The sequence below is a fragment of the Homalodisca vitripennis genome, chromosome 3 (assembly GCF_021130785.1).
Source record: "Homalodisca vitripennis isolate AUS2020 chromosome 3, UT_GWSS_2.1, whole genome shotgun sequence".
Classification (NCBI taxonomy): Eukaryota; Metazoa; Arthropoda; class Insecta; order Hemiptera; family Cicadellidae; genus Homalodisca; species Homalodisca vitripennis.
In genome coordinates, this window is record NC_060209.1 from 46917965 (window position 1) to 46937966 (window position 20002).

Here is a 20002-nt window from a genome sequence, read left to right on the forward strand (position 1 = left end):
TCTTTGGCCGGGGGATGAGCTTAAAATCTCAATTGACACCTTCTTTAATAGATATTGATAAGATTTAAAAAGTTTATGGAATAGTAAGAAAAACAAGCATTAATTATATCCTAACCGTATATAGTTAGTGGTTATCGTTCAGATGCATAGATGTCTCATTTTAGGTCTGAATAACACCTTTTAATACACTATTTATATGTATTGATAGTCTAAATAATAGAGTAATGTGGGAAGAAAGAATAGTAAACTGCACAAGTTGTTGTGAGAGAACTTCATCTCAACAAGTAAGGTTCTGGTTTCAGAGGGAGGGACATATTGGCAAGAAATGATCTTGATACGTGATCCACAAAGTTGCAAATCTTGAAACATTCCCACGCGGTTACCGAGGTGGCCCAGATCGATCATCCAGAGCCCCAAGTGACAAGACCTGAGCTCGCTCGCTGGCAGAGTCGAGCACAATCAAACTAACGAAGGGTCGCGTAATGCGATGCGACGCAGCGGCGAGAGTCGGGCCCGTGATAACAGGAGACGACGTGAGTATGCACAGACACGGCCTGATTGATGAGGTTCTGCTAATCCCCCCCCCCCCAGCCGCCCACGAGGGTATTTCGAGGGTCCTTCTCGCCTCAACTGCAGGAACGCTTGACGATTGCTAATTTTTGACACTTTTGGCTTGAGAACTTGTCACACCTGACTTTAGTATGATCTTGGCATAATGAATCGTGCAGCATTCTTGTTCTACTCACCCACATATCACACAATGCAGGATATTGACGTATTTGTTTACAATGTTTTATCCTAAGCTAATCGGTAACCTAACCGTACTGGGTCGTAAATGAATTTTACTGTCTTAAACCAGTTGCAGTTGAAGAAAATCTTGCTCTATACGCAATAAGACATATTGTTGGGTTTAATTATTTATTTAGAAAGTTACAGTAAACAAAACTGTAGTTATGGTTGGAAGGGTTCATTCAATGCGAATGTTGAGTTCAGCTCCAGTTCACCTTCCTCTTAGCACAGCGTCTAGGATCCGACGCTGTCACAGACTTGAATACTGGAATTTGGAGTCATTATCGTCTGAAGAGATAGAAAAAACGTCGGTGACGAAGCTCAAAACGAACTCTTTACATCTTTTCAGCATCAGAGATAACTAGTTTAAATAATATAAATTCTTTACCTACACTATTCTGTACATTTATATTTTGTAGTCTATGTGTGTCTGATGAAGGAACAAGAGTTTCTTCATCGTCGACTTTTTCAGAAGAACATGGCAAAATATTCCAAAAAAATGACAGCATCGAATTCCAGACGCTGTGCTAAGAGAAAGGTGAACTGGAGCAGATCTCAACGTTCGCAAACAAAAGTGCTAAATATGATCTAAAGAATTAACTACGAGCTTGACACAATGGGAACAAATTAAAAACAAATTCATGCATTCAATGCTGGGAAAATGGATGTACAATAGGATGGTTTTTCAGCAAAAGATCCTAAATTGACATGGTGTGGAACGACATCCAACGTGAAACCCCACCTTGAATGAATCGTAAGTGGGGTTACATGATAGTCGAAGACATCATCGTGATGCGGCCAGGGTTACAGGACATCAACGCTATCAGGTGAGATAAGAGTCCCAACACGCATCCTCACGTCGAGTGAAGTGTTTTATTTGCATGAGCCAGTGAGGAGCACGCTGCTAACAAAACTAATTAACAAATAAATTGGCAACACACGAGCACTAGCAGGTGGAGTGGTAAACGTCTGGAGCTAGCGTGTCTGTCAGCAAATCACGAAAATGCAAAGTACTCCGGTGAAAATAATATTGGCCGCGCCCATTAGACCATGTCACATTGCGAGGATTAAGCGGCTAGAATTGCGTATTATCACAGAAATCGCGTGTTCGCTTAATGTACTGCCTTCACTGGAAGATGTCATTACAGTAATTGTAGAACTTTGAATTCTTCAACCGCTTATACGAGTTTTTGTGTTTCAGATGAGTTGCATAATCGGATTTCCAGAGCTATTTTATTAATCACTACAATCTGTTTAAGCCCATATCCGTGTTTGGTTACAATACAAGCGATATCCGCACAAATCCGAATAAATTCAATAAAAAAACCTTATGTTATTAGTTAAGTAATTAATCCCAAATTATTAGTTTAATTGGTAATTTTTACCTACCTTTTTAATTCTCACGTCTTTAAACATACACATTGTCAATGACAAAATACTAGAATTAAATTAAATTTGAAATGATCCGGAACATGTTCTGAAAAATTATTTCCCACGTGGTTTTGTACCCGCCTCTATGAGAGGTCTCGGAATCCTCTTCAAGGACAAGTTGAGTCGTGGTCCTCTGTAATAGTCATCATAAAGAGATGACAGAACAATGAACAAAGCTATAATGAACGAGTATTGATTGCTTGTTCAGAGATGATCTCACTGTCTTTCGCAATGGTCCGATTGTTTGTTTGTCCCGGCAACAATAGTCATTTGATTATTGTTTCATTTGAATGATAAACTTTCATATGAGACAGCCGCCGGCTTCATCTTCACTACGTGCTCCTACACAATGCCACAGCCTTTCTGTACAGAGACCGTAAAACAATCTCCCTGAGTGTGTACGTGTATGTATGTGTGTGTTTTCGTTGTTTTGCTATTGCGAGCATTATTTAGTGCCAGTTTTGGTAGTTGGCATTTCATTGTTAACTACGTATATTGCAAACGTATAAGGTACTAAATCTGGTTTTAAATCCTAATATACCCATTTTGATGTAAGAATGACGAATGTTCTGGAAACAACTGAAACAAAGTAAAAGTTGAAGTGTCAAAAGATACGGTGTTCACGGTTTAATACTTTTTTCCGTATAAACGTTTATTTTTTAAGCAATAACTACGAATTAAGTGGTTATTTTTAACACTATTTTAAAAAATTAACACGAATTTTTTATCCTCTTTTAGTACAAAATTGATTTAATGTTATATTCTTCCATTTTATTGGGGGGAAGATTAGCTAAGTGAAGGTATGACAGAAAGACCATTTATTCCCATATTATGATTCATTGTAATTCTTCCTGCACGTGGGCTGCAAGATCAGCACCAACAATAGCACTTGAAGCTTATTTGCCGCCCACGGCGATAAAAAGTATCAATATGGCTAAAGTGCATACATACTACTACTACTACTTATTACCCAACTGATAGAATACAGTTAACCTCTACGGAGTTATTGTGACAGAATAAAACTGACACTCGAGGATAGTTCGCCTTCCAATTGAATTCTTGATTGATTACTACTCTTCCCAGAATGAGCCGAATCATCGAAGAAGTATAGCATCAAAAAAAGCGTAAAAGGTACAATCGCAGCTGGAAACCTTGTTATACGGTCTCCTGCAGTGTACTCAGGACTACGCACGCATCTGTTTCCTTCCAAAAATGTCACCATGTATATCGCACACTGATTCTCAAAGTGTATATGGCAACCCGTCTTTATTTATGTATGTATATTTGGAAACTGTTGTATTCATATGCAAATGAGTATTCTGTATAAAGTTGCAAACGTCTAAGCTTCCTTTAGAGTCTTTATAATTTATAAATGCTCTCATAGAAAAATGGTCCAACGGTATTAAAATAATACACTCGTCATATTCTTTTTTTATTAGTAGATGTCCTTTATTGTATTTTTTTCAAACGTAAACAGGAGAGAACTGAAGTACAGTCTGAAAAATATAATCCTAATAAACAAGCAGCCATTTCAATATTTCTACGCTAGACATGTCGTTTAGAATTTAGAGATGTTGGCCCAGCGACCGGCTTATTTATGCCCAAAACAATAGCATTATTTTGAATAAGGGCAATAGAATTTTAAGCAGTTTGTGATAAACATATTTAAATAAAACAGTAGTTTACTATGATAAAAAAAATTATTTAATTTCTTTTCAAATTTCGACGTCTCTCCTAAGGAGATCCGGCCATCTAACATTGAACGCTCAGCTATTATGGGAAGAATGAGCCCTTACTCAGTACTATGCAACCCGTCGTTTTACTAACTTCTTTGGAATTACGGAGAACTATTGCAACTATTTCACATTGGGTAACTTGATATAGTCACAGATGTGAATATTTTCTTTACTACGTCGAGGTATTTAAGGATACACATATGTTGATGCCACAATAGTCACCATTCAATTGGGGTGAAAATGTAAATAAGTCCAGTCCCAGTTTAAGCAGCCTGCTTTGGCGCAAGTAAGCAGTAATTGATGTAGGGGTAATAAGCGATTAATAGAGACAGCATATGGTTACCGCTGCCCGAGAAGCGGCCAGGTCTGCTCGAATTATGAACAATTAGCTTGGCCCGAGCTCTGACAGTACAACTGTGTTTGTGGCCGATAAATTGAAGTGAAAATATTGTCGAGGATGCGGCGAGGAGGGTTGGATATAATTGTGCCAGGTTTGTGGCATTGCAGCTTGAACACTGTAATTTGGCCCTGGAGTTCTCACCTGTTCGGCGTTTAGCGCGGCCCCCCACAGATCGTAACAATGCCTTATAACAATATCGTTTAAATTTTCAATGTCTGTAGTTATTAATTATTTCATTTTTATGTTTGACTTAGCTTTAGATCTATAATCTTGGAAGTTTTAGTTTATACATCCCTTCCGTGTAACTTGCACCGTTTTAAAATTCGGCTATTTTAATTCTAAATTGCAGGTGTCGCCGAAATAGATTTGCTCTCAGGTCTGCCCAATTGATACAGTGATGTAATCCAGTACAGTAGTTGAAAACAGTGTTTGGTAGGTTTGAGTCGACGGAGTTTTATAACATTTTAATTACAGACCATGTAGGTCGGATTAACAAGAGGACTCTTCAGCCAATGTAGAAATTGAGAGTTGACTTTGGCAATCCAAACTTATATGGTTCGGATCCACGTTAAGGAGTAGGTTCCTTAGTTCTCCTTGTCACTGGACTACCAACTAATGACACGACTACTCAGTACACACTCACTCAATATGTTCCTCATTCATTCCTAATTCTCAATTGTGGCGTTTGACGTTTCAATTGGTAAATCTTTAATTAATAAACTGTTATTATTTCGATCCACCAAATTAATAGCAGACATTTAAAACTAAAAATATGTAACAATTACTTAGAATTGTTCTATTTCTGCGCCTTTTTATCTCTAGATGCATATAATCGACGAGTATCCAAACTACCCATTGAAACTAAATAATATGTTACCGTATATCCTACAAAAAGGTCTAATTGGTGTACTTCGAAGATTTAAAAATTAAAATAAATCTGAGTGTTTCTGATTGCATTATTGGTGTAGTAATACACAAATAGTTTTAAAATAAACATTTTAGTGTAACCACGTACAAATACAAACTGTTGCAACTAAACGCACTAACTACAGAAAGAAGCGACCCGAAGACACAAGCCACTCTGAGACCCCGTCGCGCCACCCGTCGAAATGATAGAGGAGAGACCAGTTTTATTAGAACGCTCTCACATAAAATAACGTACTATTTTCATCGGCGAGCTTTAATTGTCACAGTATACGAGTCGTATTAATAAATTACGCGCTGTAATTGGTCGTAAGTCCGGACGATTCTGTGCCGGACCAATGGCAGGAGTCTCGGGTAAATTAGCACGTGAGGACGCCGTACCTGTAAATTTGCTGGACTTATTCATCGCTAGCTGTACGTTCCTTATTACAATCACTCGGTCGCTAATTTGTCTAAATTATTATCATCATAAAACGCCTTTATTCCCTATATTACTTCATTTCTAGATAAGGTTATTCTGGATTCATTTCTCTTATACGGCCAATCATAAATTACATCTTGTAGGGCCCCTCTGTATCGCGGGTTTATTGAGCCGTTATATAAAATAAGGCGGTATTAAACACTCATCAAGTTTTATTTTTACACAATTTTTATAACTTAATCGTAAATATTAAGAAACTGCAGGCTGACACCATTTTTCAGCCAGCATAATAAGAAACGAGCGTTTCTTAGTGTTTTTTCACAACTAAAACCTCATAGCCACAATTGGCATTAGTCTGGAGGATAGTTTTCTCTGAGTCTTCTCGAAACTCGGCCTTCAAATTTAGGTGATTTCACTGCAGTATCTATCACTGAGTGTTCATCTATACCCTGTCAACAGAATGTGTTATTGTCTTAATAGGTTCTGTCAATGTTAGTACTAGGCCAGGACGTCGGATCGCGCTATGAACAGTTGTTCCAGTTTCTATGGCGGTGGTCAAATATGCAGAATGCCAAAATATGAATCGAACAGAATTCCGAACGGTTAAACATAGCACACTTCGTCAAAAAACGTATTTTACGACCATGGAGAAAAGGCTAATGCTCAGTCAGTGTACGAGCATTCCGCTGCTGAGTGTGATTCGCACCCACTAAACCCTTACCAACCCAGGCATCACTCCCTCTCGAGACTGCTTCTGCACTACTTCAAGAGGGTGCCTATTAAGTCCGACAGAGGGCTCGTATAATATTCGATTAAGCATCACTGAGGCTTCCTTTTTCCCTTTTTTCAGCATATCCAGAGATGCTGTCCTAAGTTTGCCTGTCAGAGATCACTTTCCAAACAACGTTGTCAGATGAGAGTTGGCCTGTGGTAATCTCAAGATGCTATCTTTCATTTTCCCACCGTCACAAAATTCATAAAAGACCGTCTTTGGCATTGTGGTCTGCGTTCCTTTTGTAATGAAAATTCTTAGGGGTCTGATAGCCCCAATGCAAACACAGTCATTTCAATACGCGTTCAAACTCAAAGCGGAGAAAAATTACCCCCCAGTACCCTCAGTACAGGGTATTGAGTACCCTCAGTTTTGCAATCTATAACCTTGGGTTTTAACTCTAAAATCTGAACTTTACATAAACCACTGCGTGTTTCCAACATCGTGTGTAGACCTGTACATGAAATTGCTGGCAATTTATTTCTGTTCCTTTGATATATTCGCTACAGTTGCATTGCAAGCAAGTCAGGGCACTGCAGGGATGCCACTGGCATTATAAGACATTGCGGCACGTAGCACAAGCCAAGCCCTACTCAAGAAGCCTGATAGTCTAATAGCGTAATGGGCGAGTGATGAGTATTTATGGGCTCTACTGACCTCGTCTCTCCCTAGCCACGTGACCCCTGTCCTCTGTAGGTGTGCGCTCTATACACTCGTCATTCTATCGATACTTATTTACCTAAATCTCAACCATGAGTGTTTGGGAAAGTCTAAATATATTAGAGACGCCCCACTGATACCAACAATTTAAAACTCACAGAATAGTAATGTTAAAAAATATGGAAATCAAGACATAACTTTCATCTTTGTGGCACTACTTTCTTATACGTTTTCAGAATTTATTCGACAGGTATAAAAATGTAATCTGAGAACTAAATAAATAAAATATTACCCATTAAGGCCAACTAAATATTTTAATTCTAATGAATAATTCAGGAAAGCCACTTTAGCTTAATCAAAGCGAGATTGCATTCGTAGCCAGTGTTGTTATGATTAGACTGTGTTGGGATAAGCGTTAGAGTAATTCTAAAAATAAAATTATAAATTCACTTTGTTTAAAATATTGCACTAGTAATTCATCTACCACAGAACTCACTACATCCTTTTCTGAAATAACAGTTAACCTATCTATCTGTTTTGGATTATTTAAATAGGATAATGTATTCTTCCCTTGTTCTAAGGTACATGTTAATAAATTCGCATCGACTATTGCACTTTGCGAAACATTGATATATTAGTTTTATTTCCAATCCACAAAAAGGGCAATAGATTTTTATCTCTTCTAAAAACCAAATCACCTGTCTCACACAGACGGCCGGATCTCCGACCTTGGTCTCACAATCGGACGGGTTTCGGCAGTTATCTGAAAGGATCGTAACATGGAAAAACAAATTATCGACCCATAATTCTCTTGCCCGTTCTTCGGAGCTGTCGAAACTGACACTACGCATTACACAGAAGAGAGCGCCACAATCGGACTGGCCGGACAGTTGGGGAATCAAACGGCAGTTTTCACTCGGACAGACCTCACAAGCGCCGAAGACACCCGATCTGGAGACTCGGATTTCGCTGCAGCCACGCGGAAGAGATGTCAGTGCGATAACAAACCACACCCAAACGGTGTCGCCGGACAATTGGAGAGGATGACTGTATAATTAGAGAGGACCAAACTGTCGCCCACATGAGACGGTTCTGTCCAGTCTAAACACCGCGAGTGCTTATCATATCCGAGACTGTATATCAACCTCTAGGAAAGACATACAGTACTTTGGCAAATAACTTTTGTTGATAGTTTCTTTGCAAGACTACCAACTTACTTGTAGCATCTATCTGCAAGGCTCATAAAAACCGTATATCTTGATCACCAACGTGACCATTTCAGGAGAACTGGTTGTCGAGCACGCTAGGGCGTCGGACATTGGGTCTCAGTTAGAAATTGTCGGAGATTCACAATTTATCAGTCTGTCGACCTTATACTTTGCCAGCTCTCCCCCTTTTTCTGTGAGGATAAGATCCTCGCTTAGGCCAATTTTCTATGAGAACGGCCTAAAAGGGGATTTTACTCTGTAAAGAAAATAAATGCTGTAACCATAGCATTTTAACTTAGTGAATTTCAGTCTTTTCCGAGTTTTGTCTTTTTACTCATAAATGTCATAGACGTACCCTAAAAACTAAATTGCGTATATTTTGACCGGATCTCATTGGTTTGAAATTACAAAAGTTATAACCACATCATTTATTTGTGTGATGTTCTCCACCATTGCAAAATGTTTTGTTCCAAGCGATGATAATTTAATCGATTCAGACAAATATGTAACCAAAACCGAATTGTATATACCTTTCTGATAATAGCTCATTATTTCAATAAGTGCCAAAGCTAGCAAAGTACGAGGATTTGCTACTATAAAGACAGGATTTGCTATGCGTTGCTAGTGACAGTTCACAAGAGATCGCAGTTTACAGAGAAACTACCCTGACTGGCCAACCAGTGATGTACTAATGGAAAGCAAACTATCCACCTAAACTGATCACGCTGCTCTGTGTCAACATTTGTGTTATTACTAATGATCTGTTCGATATGTCGCAATGAGCACGGGCTAGACAAACTGTACTGTGACGCACAGCTACCGCCATTGTATACTATCGATCAATATAATTAATTACTTATATCGTGGTCACTTTAGTATCAAATTAAGCGATCACGTATATTTGCTTGGGCTAGACAAATGTTTATGAAATCTCTGGATACAGTGAAACAAAATACTGAATACTGAAATATATATTTATTATTGTTCAATGTAATTAATGTGCAATAGTAAATTTATTAAATATGCAAAATGAATTTTTATGCTATAAAATCATCACTACCTACTTCCATGAGATTCAGGAAATTGTTTTGTTTATTTGTTTTATGTAATATTTGTCCAGAAATAAATAAAATACGTAATATGATATATTTTCAGATACAAAAATTAACATATTCAAATATCACCATTTTCTTCTAAATTGATGATTTTTACCCAACCTGGTTCGGAGGAAAGCCTAAGATAATTGAGTTTAATGAGCATCATGTCATTCTAGTTGGAGACAGTATTAAAGCAATGTTAATTCAGACTCATATATTTCATTCTTCGCCTTTCTTTATTTTTATTACAATGTAGGAGAGTATCCACACCCCTTATTGCGTAATAAGCCTCGATGAGGTTGTATTAAACATTTTAAGTCTATATCTGAATGTGTTTAACATGACTAAGTCACATGTTAAAACCTCATATTATTTATTCTGAGATTTTTTCTTTGCCATTTGTATTAAATTATTTAAGTTAAATACTAAGAAACGTCGAGTTAAGAAAACACACAATACCAAAATTTACATTTGTAGGTGAACGACCTATCGACCTGTGAAAGTCTCTTGAGTTTCGAGCAAAACCCTTCTCTGGCACATATTGGTATTGAGTTACACGACGTCACTTTTTGTGGAGTTTCTGGGATTGGCCGTTCCACTTAGTTAGCTCGATCTTTCCACCATCTGGGTACAGTATCGCGACCGATATCTCCGTGTATACCTTACCTGGCCAGAGCACGACTTTGTGATTCAAACATGTGACGATGCATTATGTTTTCTTTGTAAAAGCGTGTCAGTTTTTTTTTGGCGATTGGTAAAAGATACGGAAAATGAAGAGGGAATGACTATTTATGTTGCTAAAAGTCCATCCTAAGATTATGTAATTGCCCAATTGTCTCGGTTTGAGATTTACGTTTTTGTATGTATAGTTTTTGTTAGTCTGTGTAACACTTTATCCGTATCGAACTACACAATTTAATTCGTGCATCTAAAGATATAAGATCTGAAGCGCTGCTGCAATGTTGTAAGGATTCTAGTTGTAGATAGTGTTTTAGGGATCCTAAACCCAACAGGATGATTCCCAACAGTGTTTTAGGATGATTCCCAACAGGGACGGTTTTCTTCCTTTCAAAGACCTTTGGAGACATTGCAGCCTCTATGTAAGAATGCCCGGCTTCGCCTTTACTGGATTTTTCGAGATTTCAGGGCTTTAATAGTGAGACGAGAAGGATTAGGATGAATGACGGTGATTTCCTCAATTAGGCAACACATACCTCAAGGATGTTTAGAAATACTTCATCTTCCGACGCACGAAGTCAAATACTTTGAGACGATATGGATCTACAAGTATCCTTCTCACAATAACCAAAACCGACTTTGCTAGTCCTTGGAAATCTTTTGAACTCCAAGTTTCTAGACCGGTGATGGGGGGGGGGCTTTAAAGCTAACTACTATGTTACCTGAGACTAATCTGTCATAATAATTATAGATTGTTACACTTTTACATAAACAAATATTATTGAGATACGAACCAATAATACGTCTCAACAGGATTTCCTGATAAGTTACGCAAGGTCTGTAGCAAAGGAGCATGTTATGGTTGTTCCAACTTGCTGTTACAAAGACGCTGAGCGATTAAGAGTTTCAATATTTTTATGACAGATATATTTTTCTTCGATTTCTTATGTAATTTCAAAGAGCTTGTGCAGCGTTTTAATCAAGTCAAGATTCGGTTATGTCGATACTGTACGATGCTTGTCTGAAGCATAAGTTATTCCACAACGAAATGAAACTAAACATTTCAGGAGTAACCAAATAACTGTATTTAGAAGATGCTGACCCCTCACATCCCGTTATAATACATGTATCAGTATCACCTATTATTATAGTTTAACACTGAGCTAACGCTAACAAGAACAATTCTCATCTCCGACTTCCCACGGCGATTCAGGAGACTTTCTACCAGTTCTGATCATTTCCTACAGCGTCCGCGCAATTATCGGGGCAAACACCGGCTAACAAACAGGATAGGAGTAAATTAATCGGTTCGTTCCTATCCAATTAGTATCGGACCCGGTGCAGTCGACAGTGATGCTAGTAGTCTACCACTAGTCGCAGTGTGGGATGACAACCATAACGTCGGCAGCGCTCGCAGAGGAAACAGGGACGCAGAATCAGGACGATTAGAGTTAACTGCGGACTTCCTCCCCCCAGGATACGCCTACAATCAGAGACCCCTCACCTGTTGTGTTGGACTTTGCAGCATCAGCTGATCCGCAAATATTGTGCCCACTGCTGCGGGTCAGTGAATGGCAACCCGTTTAAACTATCATAATCGGTTTAACTATAAGTGACCTTGTAACTTTCAATGTTAACGTCAAATCATTCTGATGCTCCTTAAGCTTGTTTTCCAACTAACTTAAACGTGCAATTTTCTTTTAAAGGTAAAATATAAATAATTATTATTTGATCCGTTGTAAGTGTTAAGAATCAACGAAGTAATACAAATTGTAATTGACTAATAAATGAAATTTGCCAATGACAATGTTAAAGGCATGTATTATGGCAAGGAATATGGCAATTAAGTAAGTGACGTGTTATGATATAATGATACCTTTGGCAGGCAGAACGACTAGCTCTTGATTACACTATGATAATACTCCACACAATTTAATACAAAAATGTGTTTTAATACACATATAGAATTTTAAAATTTTATTATAGCCTCAGAAACCTCACTTAATATTTGTAATCGATTGAATGAATAAAAATAAATGAACTGATTTAATAGTGAATTTGTATAAAGTAATAGAGAAGGGTAAAAAATGTATGTTTTTAAACACACCTTTTAATGCTACATGTATACATTTTTTTAAAGTAATTATCTATGTTATTATGGCATATAAACAAATTATATAAAAGAGTGTTAGTTGTTGAATAAGTAACGATTATTGAAACGAACACCACCACCACAGCGTTTGTCTAAATAAAACATTTAGGGCTGGCAAAACCTCAGATATAATTCAAATACTTATAAGTACAACACGCTGATCATCGTTTTGTCTAACCGGTACGTTTTCACAGCGGACTAATAGTACAGAATGTGACGTTAAAATGGTTCATACATTAATCAAAGATTAATGTACTTATATGGGTGTTTTGGATGAAATACTAAGTAGCCAACAAAAAGTAGTAGAACTGTAGTACTATGAACTGTGACAGTGTGACCAGTAGAAGAGTCGATACGTGACGCACGCCCTATTGACCCAGTGAGCTGGCTAGGAAGGGTCCTGCCGCCCGCGCCGAAAGGGCACCAGGAGTTCCACTCCTCCACTCTGTTGTTTATTGTCAGCAGGAATCAAACAGACTACTACGGCTCCATCCATATTTATACACTGCATCCGAGCTGTCTGTGGCCGCCACGGCCGCTCCGTGCTAGCGCCAGACACACTTCACTGTTGCATGCTCCCGACCATTACTCTGTTAATTAATTAACCTCCGGATAGACAGACGCCCATTAATTATGCCTATTGCAGAGTACCATGTGTGGAAATCAGCACAATTAGAGTAAATTGAAGAGAAAGAAACAATAAAACTTCACCTTGTGAACGACGCTGCTGGGAAAAACACCCGAGGAAAAGAGGCGTAAGGTAGACACCTGCGCCATTCCAAACATTATACAAGGAACATTGACTTTCATTGCTTAATTAATTGGAGGCGTTTAATTAATTGGTGGCTTTAATTTAATTCCAGTTGTGAACTGTTTTATTGCCCACAAGAGGAGTGGTGTATGGATCAGTGGTTTTACTCATTGGGTGGAAATCCAGATCACTAGATTTAGTTCACCAAGGTCTGAACTTTCCTAAATTCATTCCATAACGTAAAACGTGAGTGTAACGACTGGCCATTGAAATAATAAAAATTTGAATTACGAAAAAGTAAGTTTTCTATTCGGATATCGATATTTACCTAGACTGTCGTACAAATAAATGTGTATTTTTTAAATATGTGAACCATTTCTACATATAAGTTAATCAATGCTCAACTTCATAGCATATCTATTAGGTTCCTAGTTAACGCTGAGTATACGTGCTCTACATATTGTTGCCAAATTGAATTATTTTAAAACAAAGTTGAATACATTTAGCACTACGTTAATGCTTAGACTGAACCTCGTCCTATTCCACTCGATTTGCTACCTTTACCAGCATAAAATCTCGATATTTTTTGCGGTATAGTTGTTTATCTAACAGAAAATCACATAGCTAGTCCACTAACAAAGAATCAAGAGCAGCACGCGCGTGCAAGCACCGTAAGCAAACAGTAGTACCTCCTCCCAACACGCTAATCTAGGGTTTAATTGTGCTTTTATTTAGATTGTACACTTGTAAATTACCCGGCTGGTAATTTATGCTGCAAAACAGCTTTTGAGTTATGGTGTTATTTGTGCTTACTAGAATAAACTAAATAAACTCGCTGTATACACACGCCAAGCCAACTGGGTTGTTTGTGCGCTTGCGTAATGATTAAATTAGCTCCGAGATAAGCCCGCGTGAGAGAGCGGGTGTTATCCTTTCCCTAGTACCTGATACGGTGCGACTGAGCCTCCAGCACAGCTCACTTGATTTCCTCCATTACACCTCGAAATCTTAGAATAACAAAGTAGAACCACGTATCGCGTAAACAGGCTTCGATGCAGCGTTTCAAGGATATAGCTCATTTCATTTTTGAAATGTCTTACGGACAGGAAAGGATAGAGAAAAAATGTTACATCCCCGGCAGACAAAAGAGAATTTTCCAAGGTTGGACATCCACCTCATAGAACACGTTCTTTTTATGTAGAAAACTTCAAGTCTGGTGATGGAATTCTTCTCAAAATATTGTTGCTTCAGGATTCATTAATTTTTTTCTTACTACGCAACAGTGCCCTCAAAAAAGTTGTCATGAATCTTTAACATTGACTTTCCACTCCATTATTGAACTCTATTTGTTTTCACATTTATTTAATCTCCTCTTATCTCGTTGCCATCATGGTTCAGATCTTATCCGTATTATGGGGGTTAAATGAAACGTTATCGTGTTGCCTATATAGAAACGAAGCTTCATGTAAAATGTCTAGTCTATAAGTCAGTTTGTTTCCGAGATGCCGTACGAGCATACTTAAAGATAAATAGACAAACTGATAGAAATGTAATTTTCCAGCCCCTTATTCAAGTGATAGGCTTCGCTTATGCTCAGCCAATAATAAATAATAACACGTACTGCATAACCCGGCAAAAAATAACCTCGTCATTATGGAGAACCCTATGCTTACGTGGTATAACGAGTTTTCACTTTTTATTTCCTGATTTCTCCTAAAGTTTTGTGCATTTTTATATTTGTTTTGTTGGTACTGTTCGATTCACTTTGCAACAAACAATATAAACCACATCTAAGACTTTTAAGATGACTCGTATTTTTCTGCAAGGACCTTTTTCGTTTTTTTAGAATTACTATAAAAAGATGTCGATTAACTATATAACTAACGTTAACACAATCATATATTATTTGTGTTAATAATTGTAACGTAATAGTACATAAAGGTACGAAAAAGAATATCTAAATTACAGTGGGGATTCGTGTTGTTATCTCACTTTAAAATTAAATCACCAAGAAATTAAATATTTAACTTATAATTCTTAATTGGTAACAAATAACATTTTTAATATGTATTTTGCTGATAATTTCTGTTCTTATTTACAAAAAACATAATCCGTATTATATATCTCGAAAAGCATTGCCAGCTGTGAAATGACAAGATGTGCAATACATGAAATGGCGCGCGGGCGAGAAGCCACGACAATTAACCTCAGTTTCCATTAGGACTGCGATTAATTTGCACTAAGGTGGCGGCCTGATTTAGATAGCCCACGTCTGTTTGCAGTGGACCGCCACTGCTGTCCGCGCCCGCAGTTTTACCAACCTCCCCCGCCCAAATTGTACAGCTAATGTTTGTTAACCCGCTTACACATCCGCCTGCTGTTCTGTCCCTGCACCCACTCCTTTGCGATTTATTTCTGGCTGTTCTTCTGCGCCAGGTACATTTGTTCAGTTCAAAGGTCAAACTGAAAGACTAATTTTCAATTCCTCGACAGATAAACACCGTTTTAATGAAAACCTATGCAAAATAGAATATAAAATATAACCATTCTTTCTTGAATTATAATCTTCAAAAAAGGCATATTTTAAACTCTTACTAATCTGTTCGTAAAGATGTTATGTGTTGAAATATTATTAAAATGATCATCATCCTATTTTATTAGGAAACCTTAGTATTCACATTATTTAAAAAAAAGATATGATCACGTTTTGCTGTAAATAAAGATTATTTTTACAATTATTAAATTGTACTTAACAAAATAGCTACGCACTTACTTTTAACTTGATTTCTTACCATATCATTTTTATTGCACTGTTTTTTCAATCAATGAAACAACTACAAAACACACATTATGTCACATAAAAGACGTTTCACAAATGACAATAGGAGAGAGAGATCTAAGTGAGAACATTACCACACAACGCTGATGTATCCCCACACAGATAACCTCGGAACAATGGCGTGTTTATAACACATAAAAGAGCATCAAACCGACGGACAGACAGACAGACTAAACGGAAAGTCGGCGGGCGGTACATTAAGGAAGCGTCCAAGCGAGGCTATATGGTCGGATTCCATTTTCACCCTTTTAAGGGACGCATGACTAAGGGATATTTAAAACAAAAGGGGTTGCCACCGTATCGCATAATATGAGAAACGACCATATCTGGCGTTGTTTTTCAACTAAGGGCTGTTACGTGGGGAGGGGGTGTTTTTCACAATCAACTTGCGATAATTATGCTTAATTACTCGGTAAGGAGGGGCAATGCCTTTGTTTAAGTCTTTGTTGAGGCACGCCATTATTGAATCTTACTTTGATACGCGGCCCTGTCTACTTGTGTGTCTCAATGCCGCTGCCGCTGCCGTAGCGAAGCGTTCATCGACGAACGCTACATCGCGTCTGTAATGGCAATTTAATACCCGCCGGTTATCTCTGCGGACACTTTTCGACGCTAACAAGATTTCCTTTCAGGAAATTCAACAGCACAATCACTTTCCTTCATCTTTATCTAATGCAACAATCCATTATAATCGGCATGGACTGATCTACCAGTGTATTCTGTGTCTATTGTCTATTAAATGTGGGACCTCACATCACTCACCAACATAACAATTTACTGTCAAATTCGTAAAATTATTTTTGTATAATTTTTGTTCCGGATGTATATATATATGTATATTTATTTATTTATTTATTTATTCATCCAACCCTACCTTGCCTTTTGCAATTTTGACATATTACGCGAGATTCTAGGAGTTTTTATTTGTTCAAAGGTTGGTCAGAGAGAGCTGTAGGACACAAGAAAAGTACCCTTGTTGGCAAGTATGGAAGGGCCAAAAAATTGATTCCAAAAAAACATTTGCAATTTAAATTAATCATAAATTTGTAAAAAAACATATAATTTTTGAAATTACAAGATATATTTAAAATAAGATAAATGTGAAAAGGTAATAAATAAAGTAAAGAATGAGAAAGTGTACGCCATAACTGTGATACACGTTACCCAATGTCGAACAATATCTGAAAAACGTTAAACTTACTGTAGTATTATTGTATCTAAAATATGTCAATGGGATATTTATGATACTAGATTATTTTGTATTATGAGATTGTTAATATTACAATTAATTGTGTTTTATACTCTAATTATTTATTATTACAGCTTTGCGCAACACTGATCTCGTTACAAAATTAAACTAGTAGGCTTTATCTGCAGAAAACATAAACGCAACGTTCAGGTGAGTTTACCTCATCAAGTGAACAACTCAAGACAGCCGCAAGTTTAGTACTCAGCCCTCGGCCAGGACTGTACATGTTTGCTCACACCCAGTGTACACCGAGCAGAGTGCGTCCCGTGAATCCAATATCATAAACAATCATAAACAGGTGTGATAGGCTATAAACAGCTGATTGAGTTTGTCCAAGTCTATAAACCGAGAAGGTGACGTCTTGAGATTATGTGCCCTCCAGATTAATGTGGGGAGACTACAGACTATTGACTGGGGGAGAGACGATGGCCGTCTATATAATGCCATCAATTATATACGATTCACATGTCCGGTTGAGAACTACAACTGTCTCAGTGCTCTGTGCACACTGTGCATTACTTGTGCATTTTCCTCAATTTTATACACGCAATATAACATCAAAAAAGTCATTTGAATATTCCTTTCATGTTGAAATTTCAATCAATTAGAGTTTCCTTCGTCATTCAATTTTTAAAAAAAGTAATGAATTCACTTCTTAGTTACGGTACATATTTCGGGGATGTCTCTCCATTATTTAGTTATAGTATAAAAGAAATTAGTATACAAGTCACGAAATACAACAAAAACATTTACACTATTCACACGAAAGCGTTAAACTAATGTTACAACCATCCGGCGCGCGAATTTTAAACTGTGTCACGTTTAAAATATGTAATCCACAAACACACCATCGGTTATGTTTTGATTTGATGGAGGCAAGCGAACTCAATTCGTTATAATGTTACTTTTGTAACTTTTTTAACCTCATAATTAAAAATAGTGTTTTCCTCCCCTCAGTTATAAAAAAATAAAAGTCTTAATTAAGTATTTTATTGGGACATGAAGGAGGGGTAGATAAACGTTCTGAAACGAGGTGTTTCAGGTTTTATATCACAATGGTAAATATCTTAAATTATTATTTTTTTAAATCTAATAAGCTAAAACTACTCTCCCTTCTCAAATAAAAAAATCTTTGCTTGAATCAAAACAAGGCAGAGCGTAAGATTATTGTCAAGAGTGGTAAATACAAACATTATGCCCTTTCCTCCATTTGGAATGTTTTAAAATTTATTAATTTTTTTCTTTTTTGTTTAAGATTTATGACAAGCCAAGGGATAAATCCTATGACGCTTCAGTCACAATTAGAGAGAATATGAAACGTTGTCTTTGATTATCGTGTTTTAGAATGATATCAAAATTTCATCAAAACATTCCAAAGATGATGGGATATAACGTATAAACAGCTGTTTGTACATCCAACAAATGAAAACCTACAGTGTGACACGCCAAACCGCGTCTCGGAATGGATGCGTGACTCATAGCCAGGAGTGAATTACAGTTCAAGTTAATCAATAATAACCATAATAGGAACCGGTGGCGTGTGGCTGACCGCAGAGTCAGCGGCTAGCCCGACGTCCACGTGCTGCGGTCCTAAACGTGGTTACATTCCTCCTAGCCACTCATTTTGGTCAGCGAAAATGAAGAAGAGTGCAGGTTAATGTGGGAGTGGAGGGGAGGAATGATAAAACAACTAAATCTACTCAAAGATGGCGATTTTCTATAGAGTTTTCTGCTGAGAATAGTAATGTATTTTTTAGGCTTTCGTAGAAATACAATTTTGCACAATATTCAAATTTGAAAAAAATATTAAATTGTTTTTCCACTACCACTTCTAAGAAATACGTAATTTGCTTAAACATTGTTAAATGTCATGCTTTAAACTACTGAGAAGTAAGAAAATTATTCTAATTTGTGTGAGAAACAGCAATCAACTAATTTGTTAGCGTGAAGATCAAGATAAATTCCTACTCGGTGTTATACCTGCCACCACATCGAATTGGTTGTTAATGGCATTAATGAGTGTGCGAACCCAATCAATAGAGTCGACCCGGTGTATTGACTGGCCCAGTGTACTCGTAGAGACAGCTAAACACACAGGACGGCAGCGGCACACCGGTGGAACATTGTTAATTCTGGAGTTGAAAGACAAGCTGGCAAACAGAGTTGAATGGGAGAGGTAAACAATTAGAGGGTCTTGTGTTGACTGTGGGCGGGGCATGTCACCATATCAATCATCGGTCTAATGACTTCTTCGAGTATAACTCCTCCTCAACGAGCCGACAAGACGTACTGTAAGGGTTTTAGGAGAGAACATTAATTGATGAAAGAATATGTTAGATTGTAATAACTGTTAAAACCGAGGGGAGGGGGAGGAATGATATTTTGCCTTCGTGCCTCTGAGAAAAAAATTGAATTCTGCAAGGAAGAGACCTCCATGGAGAACTGGAATTCCAAGTGGATAACCGCCTGATAGCAATATTAGTATTATCGACTGAGGACAATCCACAACCAAAGAGTAGCTTCGATATCGGACCGGGACGCTTTGTGGTCAAATTTCAGCGCGGTGCAAATACGGCTTTGAGATGAGCGGTGGCAGCGCACCATCGATTACGGCATAAAGGCGATATGAACTGTCCCTTGATGAAACATAAACTTGCAAGTGGTCGATCGCCGTGACACGCCGCGCAGTGTGGTCAGTGTGCGTGCGTGCGCGCGCGGTTCCCACTATCGGGTTTTATGCCAAGACCCCACAAACGTACAGTGTTTGTGTGTCGAACAATGGCTAAGCTACGGCAAATACAAACCGACCCGGCACAGTAACAATATTATCAATAGTGTGTATGAGCCGTGATGTAATTATAGGGAGCTTGATTGCTCCAACTATCAACATAGGGG

General features: G+C 37.7%; 1 protein-coding gene across 6 annotated transcripts in view; it reads right to left on the minus strand.

Annotated features, from left to right (window-relative positions):
• The window catches only part of LOC124356859 (dachshund homolog 2), a 209661-nt gene that overhangs the window by 112711 nt on the left and 76948 nt on the right, over window positions 1-20002 (minus strand). The window lies entirely within an intron of this gene.